The 25,309-nt window shown below is 42.9% G+C and overlaps 1 pseudogene; it reads left to right on the forward strand.

Moving 5' to 3' along the window:
- Positions 1–17,506: 17,506 nt before the first annotated feature.
- Positions 17,507–22,513, forward strand: LOC103287499 (U2 small nuclear ribonucleoprotein A'-like; annotated as a pseudogene).
- Positions 22,514–25,309: the final 2,796 nt, after the last annotated feature.

The raw sequence follows: 25,309 nt of genomic DNA on the forward strand, positions 1-25,309 counted from the left end.
TACCCACCTCCAAACTTTGTCTAGACATGTTCCCTGCCCTGCATGAGCATCCCTATAGTTCCTACCTGCCAGTCAGTCTCATCCTTACACTGTCACTTCAAATTCACTTTCTCAATGACACCTTTCCTTTCTGCCTAATATGATTTGCCCCCTTCATGGGCTCTCATAGAATTGATTGCATCCCTCTCTTAAAACAGTATTCCTTGAATTAAAGTTATTTCCATTTGCTTCCCCCATTCAATAAATTGCATACTTCCTACCCTGGCTGGTGTGGCTGACCTGGCTCATGCCCAGGTTGTAGGTTCGATCCTCTGTCAGGGTGTGTACAGGAGGCAACCAATAGATGTTTTTCTCTCACAACATTGTTTCTCTCCTTCACCCTTCCTCTCTCTCTAAAATCAAATTTTAAAAATATTTTTTAAACTAGAGGCCCAGTACACAAAATTTGTGCATGGGGGAGGGGGGAGCCCTCAGCCCGGCCTTCACCCTCTCCAATCCGGGACCCTTCGGGGGATGTCCGACTGCCTCTCGCAACCCAGGACCACTGGCTCCTAACTGCTTGCCTGCCTGCCTGCCTGATCACCCCTAACCCCTCTGCCTTCCTGCCTGATCGCTCCTAACCACCTCTGCCTGCCTGATAGCCCCTAACCACCTCTGCCTGCCTGCCTGATAGCCCCTAACTGCTCCCCTGCTGGTCTGATTGTCCCTAACCACCTCTGCCTTGCCCCACGCCTGGGACCCAGGATTCCCTCCTCCAGCTGGTCACAGGCACCCGGGACCCGGGCTTTCCTCCCTCTGGCCAGCCGCAGGCACCCAGGACCTGGGCTGGCTTTGCCCGGGCCGGCCGCAGCTGCAGGGGACCATGGGCAGGTGGCTTTGCCCTGGCCACAGCCGCAGGTGCCTAGGACCGCAGGGCGGGCAGCTTGTCCCTCTCCCAGGCCACAGCCTGGCTGGTCCCCATTTCTCTCTCCCCAGTGTTGAGTGTCTGAGCCGTTACAGAGTGATGGTGTGAGGGCGTGATGACCATTTGCATATTAGCTCTTTATTATATAGGATAGAATCCTTTAAAAAAAATTACATGCTTCCTGGTCATCTGTTGTTTATCTTTATACTAGAGGCCTGGTGCACGAAATTTGTGCACGGGTAAGGTCCCTAGGCCTGGCCGGGGATCAGGGCTGATCTGTGGGGCAACTAGTGGGGCGATCGGGGCCCCCGTGCACACCAGTCTTGGCCTGGCACTGACCATTCACCTGCTCCACCATCCCGCTGTGGTCCCGCTCTCGTCAGGGCCCATCAGGGCCGGCAGCACCTCCACTGCTGCCTGCTGCCAGCACAGCATCACCAACACCCGCCATGTTCCACGCCACCCCCTGGTGGTCAGCAAACATCTAACTCCCAGTTGGTTGAACTCCCACCCATGGAACAATTTGCATATTAGCCTTTTATTATATAGGACTAGTGTCCCGGTGCATGAATTCATGCACATTGAAAGGCAATTAATTAGAAGAAATATTTTAATGTCATTATTCACCCTTTCTCTATAATAGAAGTGTCAACCAAATTCTCAATTGATAATGACAGATTGAAACACATGCATGCAATTGGCACCAGCTAGAGCTTTATATGTATTGCCCATGTGCTAGTCAACTTAGCCTTTTATAGATATAGAATAAACTTGCTTAATTAGACCTGCTTTCTGATTTTGCTAAACTTTTTCCAGCCCAGTGAAGCACCCCAACTTCTCTTTCAGGTCATTGTCAGCAACACAGCAGTAAATATCAACACAAAGCAGATTATTATTGTAGATCACTCAGGGAGAAAAAAGGGCAAAATATTTAACTATAGCAGTGTTTGACTATATTCTGCGCAGTGAGAAAACCTGAAGTCATTTTCAAGTTCCACCATTTCTTACTTCTTTTCAGTCGGGTCAAGTTTCTAAAACTTTCTAAATCTCCATTTTCTGGCTAATGAAAAGAAAATAGGATTCTACCGAGTCTCCTATCTACCTACTCCAGGACTTCTGTGAGGATCAAATGAGATGAGGCACATGAAAATGCTTCACAAGCATTTAGTTAAAGTGTAAAATATTTGCACCTGGCTATAAAGCAAGTCGTGTTCCTAGGCTGAAGAAACTCCAAGAAGACTAGTCTATAGGGAGATGAAGCTAGGCATTGCTACGTGACATCATTACCCGGCACCCCCAGTGACCATTTCCAGATTGGGCCGGGCTGTGGGCCACATTTTGCGCCATGGGGTCTTGGCAGTGTTGGCTACGATTTGGTGGGGGGTCGCTCCAGAGTGGCGGGGCCTGTGTCCCACTTGGGGAAAGCCGAGTGTTGGTTTGTCGGAGCCAGGTCTGTGGTGCCGTTTATTTTTAAATGGCCAGTGCATGTCATGGCAGCTCCTGCATTGATCGTCTGCCCCCTGTTGGTCAGTGAGCATCATAACTACTGGTTGGACGGACACTGAGCTATATATATATATATATGCTACAGTATGTTCAATTCCATCATTCGATCATTTATCCATTAACAGGTATATTTTGAATACCCACTGTATGTTCTCAGTGCTGAGGGAACAGCCATAAACTAGACAATGTCCCTGCCTTCAGACTTACATGATAGTGGGGAAAGTCAGATATAAGTAAACAAATCAACATATAAGATCATTTCAGATAGTGATAAACACCATTGGAAAAACAACACAGGGTAATTTGTTAGGAAAAGTGAGGGTGTGGGTAGGCACATAGCTACTTTTGCTACAAAGAACAGGGAACGCTCCTCTGAGATGATATTTGAACTGATATCAAGTATTGATGATGAATTGAAAATTGAATGATGAGAATCAACCATTTGTGCAAAGCTCTGCACAGAGAAAATATTTTTAAGTGAATAATAATTGAAAGTATTTCTACAATGTAATAAATTATAATACAGTTGTTTAAAAAGAATGGGGCAGGTATATCTATATGTACATATATGAAAAGATATTGAAGATATACTGTTAAGTGACAATAAAAGCAACTTGCAGAGAGGTGTAAAAGATGTTTCCATTTTTGAAATTTAAAAAATTCATATGTATACACATGTTAATCCATGCCTAAGAAATTTCTGGAAAGATACACAAATGAACATTAAGAGTGGTAATTTCTAGGGACAATAATGAGGGGGTTTATTACTTCTTCTTTTTTTCCATTTTATACCTGTCTGTACTGTTTAAAAATTTTACATGCATATATCCCTTCTATAAATTTACACACCAAAAAAAATCTATTTCTCAAAGGAAAATAAATCACTTTATGAAGCCTTCTTTATTTTTTTTCAGTCTGTAACTGATGAGTGAATTTTCCCTGACATATCAGGGTAGGGGAAAATATTCTCATTCTCCTTATTATTATTGAAATATTTGTCTCTCCTTACTCCCAAGGGCAAGCATCCCCACCTTTTTAGTGCCCTTCACACATACACACAAACACACACACACATTCACGCACACAGCTGCTCGCCCTCACAATTCACCAAGGACATCTTTCCTGATGTACCATGATGTCCCAAAGCATTGATTGGGATTCACTGTTCTAAACAGGCTAGAGTTACCAGATAAAATACAGGACACACAGTTAAGTTTGAGTTTCAGATAAATAGTGAATAATTTTTTTAATGTAAGTATGTCCCAAATATTTCACATGAGAAATTATACTAAACAATTATCCTTTGTTCACCTGAGATTCAACTTTAACTGAGTGTCCTGTATTTTTCTATTTGCTACCTGTGACAGTCCCAAACTGGCACATATCCTGGATGAAAGATGCTGAAATCTTGGGCGAAGGCCACTAGGTCTCCATGAATGCTCCCTCAACTCAGTTGGGAGAACAAAGGTGCATTTTTCCAACCTTTGACTGTCTGAACACAGTCCCCATGGTTCGCTTTCCATTGCCTTCTCAAAAACAATATCTGCACATGATCAGGCTTGATTGTGTGTGCCAGTATTTATTGCACTGTCCCTCCTTGAACCTTACCTACATCGTGCTGCCTTAGGTGGAGTCGGGCAGAGCGAGCCCCTGTCCTCCCACAGATCCACATCTCCCAGGTGTGGACACGACTGCAGAACCAGGACTCCACTTTCCCTTGGGCAGTGGTGCTGCCCTGACTGAACTTTAGAATCACCCATGCCCATGCCTACATGCAAGATGAATGCAGAATCCTGAGCAGTGGGGCCCAGTCTAACATGTTCTACAGTTCAGCCAGCGCTGTGAACAATTGCCTTAACACCTAGGCCATCTGTACCTACCCTCACACTTTAAGTTCCAGAACATGGTGCCTCTCAAACTTTTTGTGCACATGGATGCTGTTCAAATACAGATTGCGATTCCATCGTTCTGGGTGGGGCCTGAGAGTCTGCATCCACAACAAGCTCCCAGGTGATGCTGATGTTGCTAGTCCTTGAGACATACTTTGAGAAGTAAGGCCATCAAACACACACACACACTCACACACACACACACACACACACACACACACACACACACACACACACGCATGCACAGGACTCACTCACTTTAAAATCAAAGTCATTACCACTTTTTATTTTATAATTCACATAATAGGCAAAATGCATCATGCAGAGACTTGGCAGTAAAACTCTCCTTGGACCCATGATGGTCCTGAGACTCGCACCATATGTGCACTCCAGTTCCAAGTAGCAGCTTCTCTGGATTCATTTCCTATCCGTGGGAAGCTAAGAATATAACACTGGTTCAGGTTTCAGCACACAGATATTTTTCAGACACAAATAGAAACCTCAGGCTAAAACTGCCTGTATAAGGGTCATGAAACCCCCCCAAAATTTGTCCGACTTGGCCGTGGGGTGACTTCACTCCCAACTATTTAGATTTGGGAGGGGCAGCATCTTAGTTTTGGAGACCAGCTGAGCAATATGTCCTCTGGAAGCAGGGAGATGGGCTAGGTCACCTCAGGAGGGCCCTGCAGCCCTACAGGGGCCACAACTCCACACTGCACATCCCCGACCCCGGAAACAGTCCAAGCGAACTTTCCAGGTGCAGATTTCATACATAGTGGACAGGAGTGAGGTGCTGGATCTCTGCTCTCTCACTGACCAGCTCTGTGACCTAGCACAAGTTATGTCACCTCCCTTATGCCTTAGATCCCTCGGGTATCTTCTGAGAAAAAGGAATACAAATGTACACTTAGATAAGATTATAAGTAAAGTATTTGGTCAGCGCAGGGCCTGGCACATTAGCAATATTAAATCTTAGCTGTAATTGTTAGGGGTCTTCCTCCATCTCTAAGGTAGGTGGACATACTGGCCTTGGTGTCACTTACAGAGAGAAGCTGATTGCTACAGTCCAGTACAGAACACACGCCAAAGTCCTGTAACCTCTGCCCTGGCTTTGCTTCTAGCCTCTGACGGACAGCAATTGGTGCCCACAAAAAAAAGAACTATAACCACACCATATCTGCACACATTTAAGAAACCATATCAGGCTTGAAGGCAAACAACATCCAGCAGGTTTTTTTCCCACTTCATGGAAAAGGAAGTCTGTCTTGTGACCAAAGCTACTTCCTTTCAAGGCCAAGGAAAGGGGAAGTAAGGACAGCTCCAGACTGCACACCCTTTACCGGAGGGGAGACCTACAGTGTGAGGCTCTGAGTGGGGCCTGCAAATGGCAGGGGAGAGGAGCCAGGGAAAAGAAAAGTGCCAGAGCTTTTTAATATGGATGAGAAGCTGCCTGCTCTTTCCTAAGCAAATGAGGAACAAGAAAAGCAAAAATGTACCCTGTGTATAAGTGGTCTCCCGAATAAAGGGGAAACAGCAGAGATGTTGTGAGGAGCCATGTTTCAGTGCAAAACCTACTAGTACTGAGCCAGGCTCCTGGGAGACGATCTCTGACTTGTTTCAAGAAAGAGACGATAAAAATGCAGAAATAGCAGATAACCCTTGAAATGCCAGTGTCAGCCCCAAAGAGTAACTTCCAGAGATGGGGAGTGGGTGGACTTCCAGAGACACAGATTCAGATTCTAACTTTAGCCTGAACTTTCTGAAGCTGCTCAGCAGTTCCAGGGAAACGATTTGGTGTGAAGATGTCTAAGAATAGGAACTCAAATCAGACTGGAATTAGATGAATTTTTATCAGCCACATGTTGCCCCAGTGGCTTGTCTCCTCCCCAGCCTTGGAGGGACATGAGCACCCATAACACTGGAGAGTTGAAGCTATGAGAAGGGGCTTAGACCCATAACAGTGATAACAAGAGCTGACGTTTATTGGGTGATTAGGACTCACAGGCCTTATACTAAGCACTTCACATAGATCGGTTCACTTTTTCCCTTGTTTAATTTTGTGTGTGTGTGATTTTATGTTGGAAATGATTTTTTAAATTCCTATTTCCTACCTCTCCCTCCCCTTGGCAACTATCAGCTTGTTCTCTATATCTATGGGTCTGTTTCTATTTTGTTTTGTTTATTCTTTTATTTTGATTTTTAGGTTCCACATGTATGTGAGATCATTGAATATTTGTCTTTGTCTGACTTATTTCACTTAGCATAATACCCTCTACGTCCATCCATGTTGTTGCAAATGGCAAGATTTCATTCTTTTGAATAATATGTCATCATATATATATATATATATATATATATATATATATGTATATATATATATATATATACATATATATATATATATATATGCCATATTCTTTATCCATTCATCAATTGATGGATATCTAGGTTGCTTCCATATCTTGGCTACTATAAATAATGCTGCAATGAACATAGGGCTGCATATATCTTTTCGAATTAGTGTTTTGGATTTCTTTGGATAAATACCCAGAAGTGAGATTGCTGGGTCATATGGTAATCCTATTTTTAATTTTTTGAGGAACCTCTTTATTATTTCCCAGAGTGGCTGCACCAATTTATGATCCCACCAACAGTGCATGAGGGTTCCCTTTTCTCCACATCTTTGCCAACACTTGTTGTTTGTTGATTTATTGATGATAGCCATTCTGACAGCCATGAGGTGATATCTCATTGTGGTTTGAATTTGCATTTCCCTGATGATTAGTGATGTTTAGTAGCCTTTCTTTTTTTTAACCTTCAATTCCCTTTCATTTTTAATTTTTCAATTACACTTTACTTTCAATATTATTTTTGTATTGGTTTCAGGTGTTCAGCATAGTGGTTAGACAATCAGAAATTTTACAGCATTCCCCCAATATTTTCAGTACCCACTTGGTACCATTCATAAGTATTACAATATAATTGACTATATTCCCTATGCTGTACTTTATATCCCGCTGACTATATCCCGATGACTATTTTTTAACTACCAATTTGTACTTCTTAATCCCTTCACCTCTTTCACCAAGTCCCCCAACCCCACTCTCCTCTGGCATCCACCAGTCCACTCTCTGTATATGAGTCAATTTAAATTTTGTTGTTCATTTATTTTGTTCTTTAAATTCCACATATAAGTGAAATCATATGATATTTGTCTTTCTCTGACTGACTTATTTGACTGAGCATAATACCCTCTAGGTCCATCAGTATTGTTGCAAATGGTAAACTTTCATTCTTTTTATGGCTGAGTAATATTCCATTATATATATGTACCATAACTCTTTTATTGTCATTTTTTTAATTGAGGTATTATATGTGTACATATCTTACCATTAGCCCCCCACCCCACACCCATACGTGCCCTCACCCCCCAGAGTTTTGTGTCCATTGTTTATGCTTATATGCATGCATACAAGTCCTTCGTTTGATTTCTTATCTCCCCCACCTCTCCCTAACTTTTCCCCTGTAATTTGAAAGTCTGTTTGTTGCTTTACTGTCTCTGTATCTATATTTTTGTTCATCAGTTTATAATGTTCTTTATTATCCATAAATGAGTGAGATCATGTGGTATTTTTCTTTCATTGACTGGCTTTTATCCAACCATCTATTGACAAGAACTTGGGTTGCTTTCATATATTTTCTATTATAAATAATTCTGCAATGACCATAGGGGTGCATATATTCTTTCAAATTATTGTTTTGGATTTCTTTTAATAAATACCCAGAAGTGGACATGCTGAGTCATAAGGAAGTTCTATATTTATTTTTTTGAGGAACCCCCATACTGTTTTTCATAGTGGCTGCACCAATCTGCATTCCCATCAACCATGCACTAGAGTTCCCTTTTCTTCACATCCTGACCAACACTTATTATTTGTAGATATATTGATGATAGCCATTTTGACAGGGTGATATCTCATTGTGGTTTTAATTTACATTTCTCTGATGCTAAGTGACATCAGTAACCTTTTTATATTTTATTTAATATTCTCATCCATACTAGGAGTACCTCCATTTTATAAGTGATAATATTTATGTTTGGAAATATTAGAAAACTATTCCAAGGTCACTCAAGTGGTTTAACTGTAGAGCTTAACAAAAAAAAATGCTGGGAAATGGAAAGAAAATTGAAAGAACTAGAAGATCAAGGACCTGACAAAGAGGGAAATCCTTCAAGTATAGAAAGGGCTAAATAATGGGGAGATGCTATAGTTCTCTCACTCTATGAGAAATGAATAGTGATTTCTTACATTGTAGCAAGGGATAAGAATTAGATTCAATCTAAGGGGGAGGTGGATTTTGGATTGAGAAACTGGGTAACATAAATATTCATTATTGAGCAGCTATGTGAAACTGGCTGTTAATTTAAAAAAAAAATAGGGTGGCCTTGTGCTTCTCCAGGTATGTCCCAAAAAAACACTAGTTCTTTAAGACATTAATAGCTATAATCAAATATTCTTAGCAAATATGCTAAATAGAGTCAAACAGGTTTTTCTACTGGGGAGCTCTAAAGAGATTTGATTAGCTAATATACACTGTAACTCTCTAGTAGTAGAACATAGTAGGTGGTGTTCAAACATTTGAACAGAATCCTTTTTCAAACTAGCATTTTCTCAAATATGCATGGGGAAAGCCTGTGGTTTTTTAAAGATGATTTAAAGCCTGTGGATCTTCCTGGAGGGCTGGGAACTGGCTTTGCTACTCAAAGTGTAGTCCTTGCACTTTGTCATCAGCATAAGCATCACTTAGGAGCTGGTGAGAAATACAGAATCTCAACCCCACCCAAACCTACTGAATCAAAGCCTGCCTTTTAACTGTATGCCCTGATTATTTATTTGTAGAGTAAAGCTTGAGAAACTCAAAATGTCTTCAAGCCTCAGGATTGGGTTACATATAATCCCATAGCAACAGCAGCCTAGCATAGCTGTCTGCTGCATAACAAGCCACCCCAAGATTGACTGTGTCTTGAAACACTAACGATTCATTCCCCATGCTTTTTAGTTTGACTTGGCTCCGTCGGTAGATTTTTCTGCTTGAAGTGGCATGGACTAGGGTCAATCACTAGGCTGCATTTATGAGCTGGACTGCAAGGTCCAAGATTTCACACAGATATCTGGCACCTTGATGTTCCTCTCTGGGCCTTCTCTGCATGAATAGCTTGGGCATCCTCAAAATACAGCTTTCTCAGGATTTTGGACTTAATGGCAGCTGATTTTCAAGAGGAAACCGATGCTGTCACTTCAATAAGGCCCACATTTGAAAGTCCCAGAACATCACCTGCTGCATTCTATTTACTAGCTAAAAAAAACAAAACAGAAGGCGAATTAGATTCAAGGAGAGGAGAAATGGTTTCCACTTCTTGATGGGTGAATTGGCATGCATATGCAAGGAGAGAAGAAATTGGTGCTGGCCATCATTGAAGACTATCGACCATACTGCCCCTCTTGGGTGATATCAGATACTGTGCATGAGCCTTCCCTAAATTCTAAGTAATTTAAATGTTCTAATGTGTGTCCTAGGCTGGCTCTTCCTCTAAAGTAAGCAAGCACTTCAACCTGCTTTACAAAGGAAAAGTATGTCCCATCCATGGATCATGTCAACGCCAGAGGCATGGGAGAATGGATTAAATCTCACCATTTATCAACATCAACCAAAACTATTTATTCTGGAACTACTGTGTGCCAGCAGTTTATTTCTGGGTACATAGCAGTGTGCAACATAGTTATGCGCATGCTCTCTGAAGCTTTTACTCAAGTGGTTAAAAACAGTCAATAAACTACTAAACCATTAAATAAACAATAATTTTAGACTATGAAGAAAATGTCTAAAGACTATATTTAAAGACTATGTTTAAAGACTATGAAGAAAACAAAATAGGCAATGTAATTGTGTGTGACCTCCCAAGTTCATCTAGATTAGGAGGTCAAAGAAGGTCTCCTGGAGGTGGTGGTGTTGAACTGAGGTCTCAAGGATGAGAAGGAGGCAGATATTCAAAGAACTGAGGTCAGAGTGGCTAAGGATGCAAGCACAAAGGCCCTGGGGCAGGACATGATCTACATGCTCAAGGACAGAAGGAAGGCCATTGTGCCTGGAGCACATTCTATAAGGGGAAGATAGTCTGAGATGAGGCTGGGGATGTGAGTGAGGACCAGGGCTTTGCAGGGATCTGTAGGCCAGAGTAGGAATAGGGTGTGATAACATGATATTCTAACTGCAATGGAAAACTACATGCAGGAGGTGACATGGCTTGATTTTCATATTTATTAGAAGACTGGCTGCTGTGTGAGAAACAGATGTTTGAGAGAGAAGCAAGGAGACCAGTTAGGAAGCTAATGCAACAACCAAGGGCAGAGAAAATGCAGTGTGCACTAAGGTGGGGCCTGCGTGCTGAGGGGCCATGTGGAATGTCCTGTCCTATCTATCTCCCCATCATCATGGAAATGCAGTCAGACATCCTCACCGCCCTTGAGCTTCCACTTGAAGAAATACATCTTAATTTAGGCCTTCGCAGAGGGTGTCTATCTTCTTCATTGATTTGGGCTTATGTGATGAGGGAGAACAGGAGAATCTAGCCACATATAACTTATTTGTGCCTTCGTTTAGGTTTAGGTGATGAGGGATTAGAATAGAAATTTTCTGCAGATGCTTTTGTACCTAGAAATAAGTGACTGTGAAACACTTCATTTCCTCCCATAGTCTTCCAAAGTCCTGACTCTAAACCCAAACTGGTCAGAGTCAGCAGAAGGCAAGTGTATTACCACAATGAACTATAGTAGGAGTTGCTAATAACCAGCTGATTAATATTAATTATCTTTGCTCATGTTTCAAATATTTTGGCAAGGTCATTGCCTCTAGCCTTCTGAGAATAAACAGAAAGAAGCTAATATATAAATGCTGTCTCCCAACTTGAACCCAGAATGTTCATAGATGCATTAGCTAGTGCCATCCCAACCCCATAGCTCCTCCTGAGTTGTGACCATACTAAGTGACAGTTTGTGTTTACTCACCCCAAGAACTTACATTTAAATCCTTTACATGTTTCAGCTTCTGGTTTTGTAAGCCATGAGCATGGCACTACATGTTTAATCTTCTGAAATCACCCCAATTTTTATATACTTACTCTTTTCAACAAAGGTGATTCATGGATAACAAAACAAAGTTCATACTTCTACTGTTGTAGTTGCATGTAAATTCCAAGGTCAAAAACAGCTACTTTTTTTGTCAAACCCAGTCTCCAACTTTTGTTTCTAAAATATGTCCATCATTAATAACCACTGCCTCTGAGAAAGCTATAAGAAGTGTGACTGTGTACATCACTGACTCCTTCAAAATAAGGCATTCACTGCACACACACTATGTGCCAGGCTTGTGCCAGGTGCCCTCTCGATGCTCACAACCATGCAGTTTCAACCACGATGCTCTAATTAATTAAGAACTTAATAAATGACCTTTGGTCATCAAGATCTAATTTTTTCTACCCTGTTGAATACAAGTTGTAACAAATAGCCTAGATAAACTGCATGACAAAGACAGAGACCAGGAGAACAGGAGAATCTAGCCACACATAACTTATTTGTGCCTTCACTTGTTTTCCCCAAACCTCTTTTAAAGTTTGCAGTGAAGGGGTTCAGAACAGGCCTCCCAGGATGTGCCACTTTGGCATGTGAATTATTTTTATCTAAAGGAAATCGAGAGCCTGCTGACTCACAAGAAACTTTTATCTCTCTCTTAAATAATTTAAGTTAGGGGACTTGACCACAATAAAAATTATTACCAGAAATAACCTTTTATGACCTTTACTAGAGGTCCGGTGCACAAAATTCGTGGGGAGGTTCCTCAGCCCTGCCTGCATCCTCTCACAATCCAGGACCCCTCAGGAGATGTCTGACTGCCAGTTTAGGCCCAATTCCTGCGAGCCTAAACTGGCAGTTGGACATCCCTCTCGCAATCTGGGACCACTAGCTCCTAACCACTCACCTGCCTGTCTGATCACCCCTAACCTCTCTGCCTGCCTGCCTGATCGCCCCTACCTGCTCACCTGCCTGCCTGATTGCCCCTAACCACTCTGCCTGCCTGCCTGATTGCCCCTAATTGCCTCTGCCTCAGCCCCTGCCACTGCAGCTTCGTCAGGAAGGACGTCCAGAATGATGTCCGGAAGGTCGTTCGAATGTCCAGTCTAATTAGCATATTATACTTTTATTATTATAGAGATATGGCAGAGCAAACTACTAATCCCTGAACATCTGCTCTTCTTATCATCCTGCAATGACACTCTGAAGTCCCAATGTACCTTACCTCACCCTTGCTCAGAATACCTCATTTTCCTTTCTGTCTGTGAACTTCTCATATATGTGGGGTCTCTGGCTCACTCATGTATGTGAAGTTCCCATATGTACATATGTAATTAAACTTAGTCATTTTTTTTCTTGTTTATCTGTCTCATGTCAATTCGATCATTAGGCCAGTAGGAAGACCCTCTCAGGATAGTGGAAAGTTTATTTCTCCCCCAGCAGCTAAGAGGAGAACAAGAAGTTTGGGACCTCAGCCCTAATGCCCACGTATAGATTGGTAAGAAATAGGGACATGGTATTTTCAGGAGTTCACCAATAAAGGAAAAGATGGCTTTCTTTTTCTTATTCCTGTAGGATCTTGGAATAATAGTAATGATTTTGTGCACCATATTCTAGAAGCTGTTATTTGTAAACTAAGGCAATAGGGTTATGGTGAGCTGGGCTGATAAGAGGAGGTGAGAGAGAGGAGAGAAGATGGTTAAATAAAAATAAAAATAAAAAACAGTGATGAGAGAATATTAAAAAGGAAGTGATGAGGTCGGGATCCCAGAATCCCAAACCAGAAATGCAAACTCATTTTCCAACCCTTTCTTAAAACAAAGAATCTGAGGCAAAGTGGCAGAGGTGGGACTTGATTCTCAGAGCCTTTTTCCCTCCACATTTACAATATTATTATACATTGTGACTTTGAGGATTTTGAGGCACTGTCCCCATGTATAACTAAGGGTGACATAGCACCTTGCACTGTGTGGAACCCTGTAAATATTTAATGACACTAACCTAGGTAGAGATGATAAGTGCAATCATATTAGTATTAGCAGAAAGGTTTCTGCAGGCCCCTGCATCGTTTTTAATAAGGAAAAGCAATGACAAGAGCAATAGCTCAGGTAGAGAGCCTTGTAAAGATCTGTTGTTTATTTTGGGTTTGGAATTCCTCTGTTTCAGGGTTCTTTTTCAGTGGGATTCCCTCCCTAGTGGCTGCTGTATGGGATGCAGGTGGTTGTCAGGAGGACAGGGAGACAAATGAAAGAATGAATTTTAGCTGCTCAAGGTCAATGGCATGGCACGTTTCCAACCAATGGGAGCCCTTGCTCAGGAGCTGGAATCCAAAAGAGAAAGCTCTCTGCAAAACGCCTGGCATAGGGCATTCCATAATTTTATAAAGTTGTGATGACTAAGTCAATAACCCCGCATCCTGCTCCATCTCTCACAACACAGTCTTGGCTACAGAGGAGAAGCTTAAACGTACAAAAGGAGAAGAAGCCAAATAAAGAAAATGGAGAATAAAATTAAATAGCATGTTGGTTCCTCTAGTGCCTCTGTGTCTAGTTCAAAGTTATTTAATAGCTAGGAGTGTCCCTCATGGAACTGTTATTTAAACATCCAAGAATTCATACATCAACCCTCAGTGGGTGACTGAAGGTGAGGTCAGTGTGTAATATGTGTGTCTATGGGAGGGTTTGGCGGCGGCGGGGGGGGGGCGGGGGGGGCTGGGAAGTAACAAACAGAACAAAAACAACAGAAAGAAGAGCTGCCAGGAGACAGGAGCGAAGGCAGCTCTGCCAGCCCCACCTCTGCGCTGCAGTTCTGATGCTGACCTGAGCATCTGGAAACCTGTGGTGGGCAGCCTCTCATTCCTGGGCTCACGCTTAGGAGGAGAGTGAGGCTTAAAGGCGAAGGAGAAAAGGCAGTGAGTCACAATTTGTTTTTATACTGAAAGGTGAACATTTGGACATCCAAGCAAACAGGAAGCCGCAAACCCCCATTTTTAGTATAAGAGATAACCAAAAACTCACTTCTGACCCCTTTAAAACAAGTGAGTTGTATCCATCCGAGAACTCTACAAAGACAGGTATGTGGCTGTACCTCCTTAGCACTTACATCTAGAAGCCCACGTGGCTCTAACAGTCCTCATGGTATCTCTTCTGTGAGATAAGTTCCTTCAGGGCAGGACCCATGTCATGTCTCTTTGTCTCTGTATCTTTCACAGTGTGAAGCACAGTAGTTTGTACCCAGAACTCTGTTTAATGGTTTATCTTGGAGGATGGCTATTCCCATAAGCTTTCTAAGAGGTCCCTTGTCTTTCCTCACTAAATGTATACTTCAAAGCTCTATTAACCTTCATAATAAATGATTCTGAGTATGTCCTACCTGTACTCAAAACTTTCCATGGTGCCCTAGTGCACCCAGTTCATCGAATTCACTGTCAACGGCTGGTAGGCACATCCATGCCAGTCTTGTCTCACACCATCCACCTTTAAATACCCTCTGCTTTCTGCACTCTACCGTTCCCTACTTTCAAACACTGTGCTTCCCCAATTCAGCATCTGTACTCACACCTTCCTTCTGCCTAGAATAACAGCAGTAGGAGTCTGGACACTTGGCTTGAAATCTCACCTCTCTTAGTTCATTAGCTGTGTGACCTATGGCATTTTTTAAACCCACTGATTCTCATTTCCCCATCTTCAAAATTAGAGATCATATTAACCCACAGAGTTGTTTTGGAGAGAGAGAAAAAGATTAGATAACATTTGTGAAAGCACCAAGCATAGTTGATACCCAAGCAGCATTTATCCATCTTCTTTGTGATCCTTCAAGCTTGAGCACAGACATATCTCATTACTGTGGACAGAAGAGCCGCTCCCCAACTAACCTGAGCAAGTAGTTATGGGGGGGGGGGGTGTTCATGCAACACTGAGGGAAGTTCCATTTCCAAGGCAGCCATGTCCACCTGGGAAGCAAGGGATGATAGATGATACGGCTATATGTCCTCCAACACAGAAACCTGGAGTTAAAGAGCTAGAAAATCCTTACAGATTATTTAACCAGATCTCCAATTTTGTAGGTAAGAAAATAGAAGCCCAGTGAGGAGCCAAGACTGGACTCCTGCATTTTGTTCTTTGCTTTTCACAATGCCATGAATAAGGGCCAATAGTCACTGAACCAATCAGACGCACAGCAATGCCCTGGGCTGAGACCAGAACTAGAATCACAGGCAAAAGAGCTTCCTCAGAAGTGTCTAGTCCACTGCCTTATTCCAGACGGGTATGCGCCTTCCAATGACTCAGCACTTACTGGGCTCCTAAAGTGTCAAGTCCACACCTATGAGGAAGATAATAAAATGCCTGAGACAGACATCATCCCATCCTTAAGATTCACAACCTAGCTAGGGAGGAGTCTCGTGTTCAAATAATTGCCATGCAGTGTGAGAAATGCATCCTCCTACCGTGGTGATGCCACCTGGGAGAGCAGAAAAGTTCTCACAAAGGAGACAAATGCGTTGGGTTTTGATGACTAAGCAGCTCATTAAGTGTACAGGTGTTGGGAAGGGCATTCCCACTTGGTCGTTTACTTTCAATGTGCAAACAATTCCAATAGCACCTGCTGGAGGTGAAGCTGCACACCTGTGTCCGCTGGTGACTACCTTCTCATCACAACGGAAGATCCAGCTCCATGAAAGGTGGCCAAGGACTGTCCCAGGGAATCAAACGCCAGTTGCCCAACATCTTCCCTAATTTATTTGTTTTACACAAATTACTTCCAAGAGTCCCTCTTCACTTCCTTTACTGCTAGGACTGAGGTGGGCCTCGATAAGAGAAATCAGAATCTCAGATATGGGAGGTTTCATTCAGGGGATAAAAGAAAAAAAAACAAACAAAGGTAAGTGGAAATGCTCTTAAATGAGAAACAAATGAGTAACTTCTCAAAAGAAACGGTGTTTTTACACAGTGGGCTGATTGGTTCTGCCAGGAAGCAGATGCCAAGACCGAGTTAGGAATCCAAGAGATTTATTGGCAGTGATACTTGTGAAAGACAAAGAGGAGAGAAAGCAGGAGTAGGTGGGGAAAGGCTTCAGATAATGACAGAGGTCTGAAACCTGTGAAAGGAAAGGAATCGGAGGGAGAACAGGGTAACAAGCTTAGGTGTAAAGATTGCCCGTAGTGAAGAAATGGCTGCTCCTTGTACTTGCTGAGCTCACTCATGACTAGGGCTGCTCGGTGAGAGATCTGCTCCAGAGCCCAGACAGATTCCAAAAGAACTTTCAGCTGACAGCAGCCCTCCCAGTAGGTTCTCTCTCAGGGAGATCTGAGCAACACTTCTCCGTGGCTGCTGAACACATGCATCATCCTGGAGCAAAGAATTTAGAGGGGAATTTACTGCACTGATAGTTACTAATGTGTTTTAGGTGTGCAAATGTGTGAAGTAAACCCTGATCTTAAGATAACAGATTAAGGGTAGGCTCTGTTTATTAGTTAATTATTGACATACCTGGAAGGAAAAACTCGGTCACTAGTATTTATTACTGGCCTGGGTTGAGGGTAAAGTTTTACTCCTTAGCTCTCTAGAAACCAACTCTTTGGTTGAGCAAGTCTCTCAACTCAACTGTCAGATCACCAAATGAAAAGAAATATAGGTCAACATTCTATCTGGCTGAGAATGTTGAGGGAGGGAAAGAATGAATAGGGGAGGGAAAGAGGCATACAGTCATGCACTTCAGAAGGTTTCAGAGAGCAGCGGATCACATGTGTGATAATGGTACACCATGTAGCCTGGATGTGTAGTAGGCTATACCGTCTAGATTTTTGTACATGCACTCTATGATGTTCCCACAATGACAGAATTACCTAATGATGCATTTCTCAGAATGTATCCCCATTAAGAGGCGTGTAACTGTAATCCACTAGACCTTGAGCACAATGAATACAGGAGCCCATCAGTCTTTTCCCTCAGTGAATGGCTATCTGCTCCCAGTGTCTGGCCTTCAATAAATATGGGATGAATGAATGAGTGAATGAATGAACAGATGAATGTCAGCCACCACCTGCAGATAAAAGTTCTCTTTTGCTAGCGGCAGGATGGTGAAGCTGACTGCAGAGCTGATGGAGCAGGCGGTGCAGTACCCCAACTCCGTCCGGGATGTGTGCTGGACCTGGGGGCATATAACATTCCTGTCATGGAAAATCTGGGTGCGACCTTAGACCAGTTTGATGCTATTGCTTTTTCTGACAATGCAATCCGGAAACTGGATGGCTCTCCTTTGCTGAGAAGACTGAAGACACTACTGGTGAACAACAATAGAATATGCCGCACAGGCGAGGCGCTGGACCAAGCTCATGCTCACCAACAGCCTCGTGCAGCTGGGTGACCTGGACCTTTGGCGTCTCTTAAGTCACTGGCTTACCTGAGGACTCTAAGAAACCCCGTGGCAAACCAGAAGCATTACCCACTCTATGTCATTTACAAAGTTCCCCAAGTCAGAGTGCTGGGTTTCCAGAGGGTGAAGCTGAAAGAGTGTCAGGAAGCAGAGAACATGATGTTCAAGGACAAACGGGGTGCACAGCTCGCAAAGGGTATTGCCAGGAGAAGCAAAACGTTCAACCCAGGTGCTGCTTTGCCCGCTGACAAAAGAAAGGTGTCCAGTCCCCGGGGCCATGGAAGCGATCAAGAACCCCATTGCGAACGCGGACGCTGGCGGAGGTGGAGCAGCTGAAGGGCCTGCCGCAGTCGGGCCAGGCCCCGGGCAAAGAGCGCCGAGCAGGCCCCTGCAACCCGACCCGGAGGAGGAGATGGAAGAAGACACCGTCCCCACGGGTCCTGAGCAGCGGGCCGAGTGTCCGCGAGGCATGGGGCCCGGCCCGGGACAGGGTCCTGCTTTGGAACGTGGAACAACAGTCTTGTTGTGTCAGCAAAGAGGGTTCCCAAGCATCGCTGAAGGGCTCCAAACTGCTGCAGGTCGTTTTTTAATACACGTGTTGAGATCTAAATGCCTGTTTTCCACAAATTGTAAAAATAAAGACCACCAGGTGCCTGGGCTGTGTGTGCAGTGGGTGTGTGTCCGCCTTCAAGCTGGAAATGCAGGAGGCATCGTTTCTGACCAGGCCTCCGTCCTCTGTAAAATGCTTGGATGTTTAAATCCTTAATAAAACTTGGGTTTTAACGGGGGGGTGGGGGGGGATTTTCTTTTGCACTTATCCCTTCCTGTGTTTAGCTTCTCAGACATATTTTGATATTGTTTCCTATATATTCTTTACACACCGTGCTGTATCCTTTGGGGTTTGGTGGTAGAGAGCAGAATCCTGTCTAGTAGTTGATGCAGGAAGCGGTTTATTTCAGAGTATTAAATGGCTTCTAGAGACGTTGGGAGGACTGAAGAAACAGACTCAAGGCTCAGCTGTCAGGAAAGCCTCCCTAAGCACTCTGCAGAACCCGCCCATCAAGGAAGCTGCCTCCGAACCAGGAAACTACCTTCACCGGAACTACAGGACAGCCGCTGCCACCAGGATGCTGCCAAGATCAGGAATCTCCCACTGCTGCCAGCTCCAGTGACACCGACCTGCTGGGTTATAAATGAATGCCCCGCGCTCTGCCTCGCAACACCCACGTAAGCGATAGACTGTGGAAAGGCCAGATGCCTCCATGTGCTTTTTGGCCCTCAGAAGCAGCGGAAGCAGGGCCCTTGCCCCATGCCTGTCTTCTGAAACTACGTGAGGGCCACCGGTGGGTAAAACTTGAATCACGTCTGGAAGCTAGCTTCCAGGGAGTTGAGAAAAACGTAGTTTTTAGAATTCCAGCCTCTACAGAAGAAAAGAAAGCACCCTAGAAGGAGGGCAGAATGAATTGATGATAATTCCACCATATCCCCCTTTGAGGAAACAAAGAGAAGGTCTTATCCTCTTATGTTCTATCAATGGCATCTTCAGGCCAACCCCAAGATGGGGTGGTAGCCTCACTTGTGTTTAAAACAACTTTTGTGCATTTTCTATGGATATAGAAAAGCAGGAGTCATTGGTCATCAGTTGTCTTCCACCAAGGGACATTATCTGTGGGCTCTGTGGACACTCTACCCCATTCAGAACACCATGAGATCATTAATGTTGCCTTGTGATTGTGATTCTTGTGAGATCAAATAGTTAACAATCCTTAACTAGTTCATAGAAATCCCAAACCACAACTTCTAGGGTCCAGTTTTTGTGGCTCTTCTGACATCTGTGTCTCCATGTAGAGAGTTCTAGTGCAATCATTATAAGCTTTTGACATTACTCAGTAAAACGTATTTATTGGACACTTGCTGTATGCCAAGCACTGTTTGCATACGTAATAGGTATGTTGAGTAAGTATGACTCATGATATACTCAAAACTGTTTATGTCCCTTAATGGTTTTTCAGTAGGTTAACCTTCCCTGCCCCTGAATAAAAACCCTGGCAGGCATTGTGGCTTTCTGCTCACTCCTGGGAAATAGAAGAGTACTGGAGTTACTTTAAGTCACAACGACATTCTCACTTTGATTATAAACATGTCCAGTCCCATGAAATGATCAAGAGGCTGAACTTAGTATTAAATCCTCTCTCCTCAAGCCTGCCTCAGGCTGGAAGTCCACAGTCAGAAAGGAAGCTTGACATTTCAGCTCTTCTCTTCTTATTACAATCTTTCCCACTCCCTCACTGTCAGACCTAGAAGAGAGGAGGAGAGGGGAGAAGTGAGGGGAGAGGGCAGTACTTACTTGACTGGATGCCTCTGTGCTCTCTGGGCCTAGCACAAGGCTAATGCTAGTGTCCCTGGGTAGAACTCTTTCTCTTATAATTAGCTTTTACAGTTCTTCATGTTTCTCCTGCTAGACTCATCTCTCCTGCAGTCCCCTTTGACCAGGTGAAAACAATCTTTATTCTTGGTGGCCTCTTACAGCTCCTTCCTGATCCCCTGGGCATTGGACAGCATGCCCCTGGCCCTTTTCAATGAAGACTGTCCTCTCCTTTGGAGACAAGTCCTCTCCTATTGGGCTAACCAAAGATGGCCCACCTCATCTCTCTCCTAAGTGGCCTTCATCTAGTCCACAGAAAACAGGGCAATATATATGGCATCCTTGCCCTGAAACATCCTTGATCTGGCTGAGGGGGGAATGAGTCTTTAGAGTTATTTCCTCGGTAAATCTGCAGAGTGTGGAGGTGGAGGATTTGTCTCCTACTCCCTTTGGTAACTGATAACTTTCATATTAGTGCCTCGGTGAAAATAGAGGCAGGAATGGTTCCATTGTAACATCCTGCCACACATGCCTTCTAATGTCATTTCACAGAGATTTGCCCTGACCCTCCCTTTGTATAGTGAGTTATGCAGCAATAGAAATCATTCTTACATTGTTCTCTTCCATCATTATCCTTCCTTTTCACATTCTTCAAGATCCAGCTCATCTCCCACTCCTTTGATGAAGCATGAAGTCTTTCTAGATCTTTCTGACTGTTTAAAAATTCTCAGTTTCCACATGCTTCTCAGTCTTTCACATGTCCCTGTTGAGTTTGCCCTGATCAACCTGTATGCTCTCCAACACAATTGAGCTCCCTCCTTAGAGCTCCCTTAGGACCTTTTTATGCATCTATTACTATATTTTGTGTTGTTATTTTCCAACTGTTTGTCTTACATAGTACTAGTAGCCTAGAAACTCTTCAAGGGCAGTGCCCATGTTTTAGCCAACTCATACCTCTGGTCAACTCATATCATACTACTTAGTCAGCTTATACCTCTAGTACCATACCCAGTCCATCAAATCAACTCATCTTACATGCATTTATTGAACCACTACTACAGGCACTGAGGACACCATGGTGAACAAGACAGATGGGGCCTTTGCCTTCATGGCACTTGACAGAACCCAAGTACATTTATGGAACCTCATTGAATCCCCCCTCACTCAGTTCCTGGTTTGTGCTTGGCCCCCCATGGAGAACAGGTGCATCCTAGAGAAGTGTCACAGTGAGATTCTCAACTACTTAACATGGAGGTCCAGGACACTTCTAAACAATTGCCACACTACTTCTGGAAAACTCTGACTTGATCTACTAATGTGGACTCACCCATTCAGTGACACAATTTCAAAAAAAGGACTGATAAGTGTCCTGAAAATTCCAATATCGGGGAATATTTCATGCTTTGTGAGAAAGGTAATGCTCCCCACAAGGGATGTGTCCTTCCCCATGAATCACCTGTGCACACATGCAGTCCAGGACTCTCCAGCAATGACAACATGTCTGTGCATGCAGAGAGGGAGAAAAAATGTGGGTACACAGCAAGTTTTCTTATCTTCACTTCTAATAAGAGAGGTTCTAGCTCATTGAGGTTCTAACTTATGGGACTATTATTTTGTTGCACTTCTTTATGTGGGGGAGAGGGGAAAGGAAGGACAGTAACAACAAGTCAAATCATACCTGAACATTGGAGAATTGGAGATGAAGAATATCTGAGTCTGAATCTGTCAGTGCTAACAAATACTATGCATCAAGCTCATTGACATCAACAATCTCCTCATAAAAGGCGACCTACAGGTTATAGGACTTGGCAAGCCTTTTCTACCCAAAGACTATTTCTCCCCTCACTTTACATCACAAAGCAAGAAAATATCACCATGGAACTCAAGCTAAGGTAAATTGTCTCTAGAAGCTCTGTGTTTAGGTAGCCAGGTAGGACAATAGGCATCAAAAACTCCAGTAATGGTTGTTGACAACATAGGTTTCTGGGCCCTAAATATTTTTATCCAGAGAATACCCCAAACAGTATAGGATTTGCTATAGCTTTTGCTGGATTTGATATCAGATTTACTCTGCATAGGTTCAATTTGTTGAATGCCTGTACTTAATATCAAAGGACACAGGAGAGGGGAGACCTGACCAGGGAAAAGTTGACAGACCATATCCAGACTTTGGGTTGACACAGAAAAGAGCACGTGGAGGCAAAGCTGTGGAGCTGGGCCCTGGAGGAAGGGATCCCTCAGGAACACAAACTCGACATCAGATCAAAGCACAGGCTGCTGGGTCCTGAGAAGAAGTGGGGCAGTAGTCCTGTGTTCAACGAGGAGCTAGATATATGGCAATGACACACGGCACATTTTTCTGTTAAAATCTTTTTAGTTTCTCAGAATCCGTCCTGAGCTAAGACTGCTCTGTCCTTCATAAACCTTTCCTGTAAAAAAGGGTGTCAGTACCACAAACCAAATTGTGAGGCAGCTGAGCTGCTGACTTCCTGGAGGCCATCACCAAGCCCAAGGCAGGGCTCAGAGTAGACGAAACTGTCTGTTCCAGTTGTCTTGACCCAACCAGCCAATCCAGTGCTTCCTTGTGAAAATGAGATATCACTTCAGCAAACACCAATGGTCCTCCCCTGTCATTTGGAGCCGGTTTTACTCTATGGCACTAACAGTAGAGACTAGGAGTAGAAATGAGACATTCTCAAAGCTAACTAGAGGTTACCTAGCTTTACACCAGGACCAGCAGGAACACTGCTCCACTCAGCTTACAAGACACTGCTACAACAACAGGCCAAGACGATGCTGAGTTTGCAAATGTAAAATTTAAGCATGATAGTCTGCTTCAGTAGTTCTCCTCTTTGGACCTGCTGCTCCTGTTTCATATTGCAAACATCCCTCCTCTGCCACCCCCCAACAGATGCCATGGAAAGTCCACATTTCCTGCATTTGTTCCTCCTGGCCCCCCAGTCTGGAATGTTCCCAACCTTTTATCTCTGTATCTCACACTTTCTAAGATCCAGTTCTAATTTTCAACCTTCTATCAAGGCACACTTGATTATTCTGAACTCCAGAAATCCCCCCTACACTTGTCATCTATAGTGGTGGTTCCAAAATCTGAAGCAAAGCAAAACTCTTTGATGAGCTTTTTAAGTATTTATTATCACTTTCTTCAGACTGTCTATATTTGAAATTTGGGGAGTGAGGTTGGGAAATCTGCCTTTTAGGTTTATTTGTTTGTTGTTTAATGTTCCCATAAGCCCTCACATAAGAATCATTGGTCTATAAAGAGCCAAGTCATGTTTGACATATACTATCATATTGTTTTTCACTTGTTTTGAGTTTTCTGATTTTTTATTGAATTTATCGGGGTGACATTGGTCAATAAAATTATATAGATTTCAGGTATATAATTCTGTAATACATCATCTGTATATTGTATTGTGTGCTCACCACCCCAAGTCAAGTATCCTTCTATCACCATTTGTCCCCCCTTTACCCTTTTTTACCTCCCCTTACCCCCCTTTCCCTTTGGTAATAACGATATTATTGTCTGTGTCTATAGCCCTTTGGAAGACAGTTTGGCAGTGTCTTATAAAACTAAGCATACTCTTACCATATGATCTTGCAATCACATTTCTTGGTATTTATTCAAATGAGTTGAAAACGATGTCCACACAAAAACCTGAACGTGGATATTTATATCAGCTTTATTCATAATTATGAAAACGTGAAGCAACCAATGTGTCCTTCAGTGGGTGAATGGATAAATTGTTGTACATCCAGACAATGGAATATTACTCAGTGCTAAAAAGGATGTGATGAAAAGACATGGAGGAAACTTAAATGCATATTGCTAAGAAGCCAATCTGAAAAGGCTTCATACTGTATAATTCCAACTACATGACATTCTGGACAAGGCAAAACCATGGAGACAGTAAAAAAATGGGGACTTATCAGGGGTTGGGTGGAAGGAGAAATGAATAGATGGAGCACAGAGGATGTTTAAGGTAGTGAAACTACTCTGTATAATACTATAAAGATGGATACATGTCATTGTTAATTTGTCCAAACCCATAGAATGTAAAACACTAAAGTGAACCTTAATGTAAATAGTGGACTTCGGGTGATGATAATGTGTCAATGCAGGTTCATCAATTATAACAAAGGTACCACATTGGAGGATATTGATAATGGCAGAGGCTGTGCATGTGTGTGTATGGATGGGGAGGTGTGGATATGGGACATCTCTATGTTTTATGCTCAATTTTTCTGTGACCCTAAAACTGCTCTAAAAAATAGTATTTTTTTTTTAATGGGAAGAAAGTTAGTTATCCCTGTGACATTACCATCCAGCCTCACTCTAGTGAGGGAGGGTTATGATGGGATGCAGAGATGATGGAATCTTATAAAAGGAAATTAAGTCAAGTCAGGCCTTAGAGAGCTGAAAAGCCATTCAAAATATTAATAATAATTATGATAACAGCTATTACTTTGTGAGAGCTGATTATGTGTCAGGCACTGTAGGAAGCAATTCACCTGACAGAGATATCGTCATCCCCACTTTAAAGATGAAGAAATTGAGTCCTGGAGACATTAGGCAATTAGTCCATGTTCCAACCTGGGCCTATCAGACTCCAGAGCCAGAGTGTTTAACCACTTTTGTCTTTCTTTCTTGGCATCATGTGGCTCTGTCTTTGCGCTGCTCTCTTAGTAGACAAACTCCCTCTATTTTACCATCTAGTTACACACGATCCCGCAATGCTGCCTCATCCCTAGAGCTTTCTTTCAAGGAGACTCTTATCTTTATGACCCCTAATTCAAATTCTTGAGAAAATAGGACTATTCAATAAATTGGCTGATTTTGAGATAGGTATCCATCCAGAGTCCAATCAGCCATAACCAGGAGTGTTACCCCAGAATTATAGGTAGTATAGGCAAATCACCTGACATGTCCTTCATACCAGGACATCACTGACTATCCTTGAATCCAGAACCCTGGAGTAGGCATTGTTAAATTGCTACTTTTCACACATGTAGAATCATGTGTGGTAATAGTATACCCCTATGGAGCTATTATGAGATTTAAAGTTATTCTATGTGAAATGCATAAAACAGTGTCTAGCACATGGCCATTGCTATGAATAG

The sequence above is a fragment of the Eptesicus fuscus genome, chromosome 5 (genome assembly GCF_027574615.1).
Source record: "Eptesicus fuscus isolate TK198812 chromosome 5, DD_ASM_mEF_20220401, whole genome shotgun sequence".
NCBI lineage: Eukaryota > Metazoa > Chordata > Mammalia > Chiroptera > Vespertilionidae > Eptesicus > Eptesicus fuscus.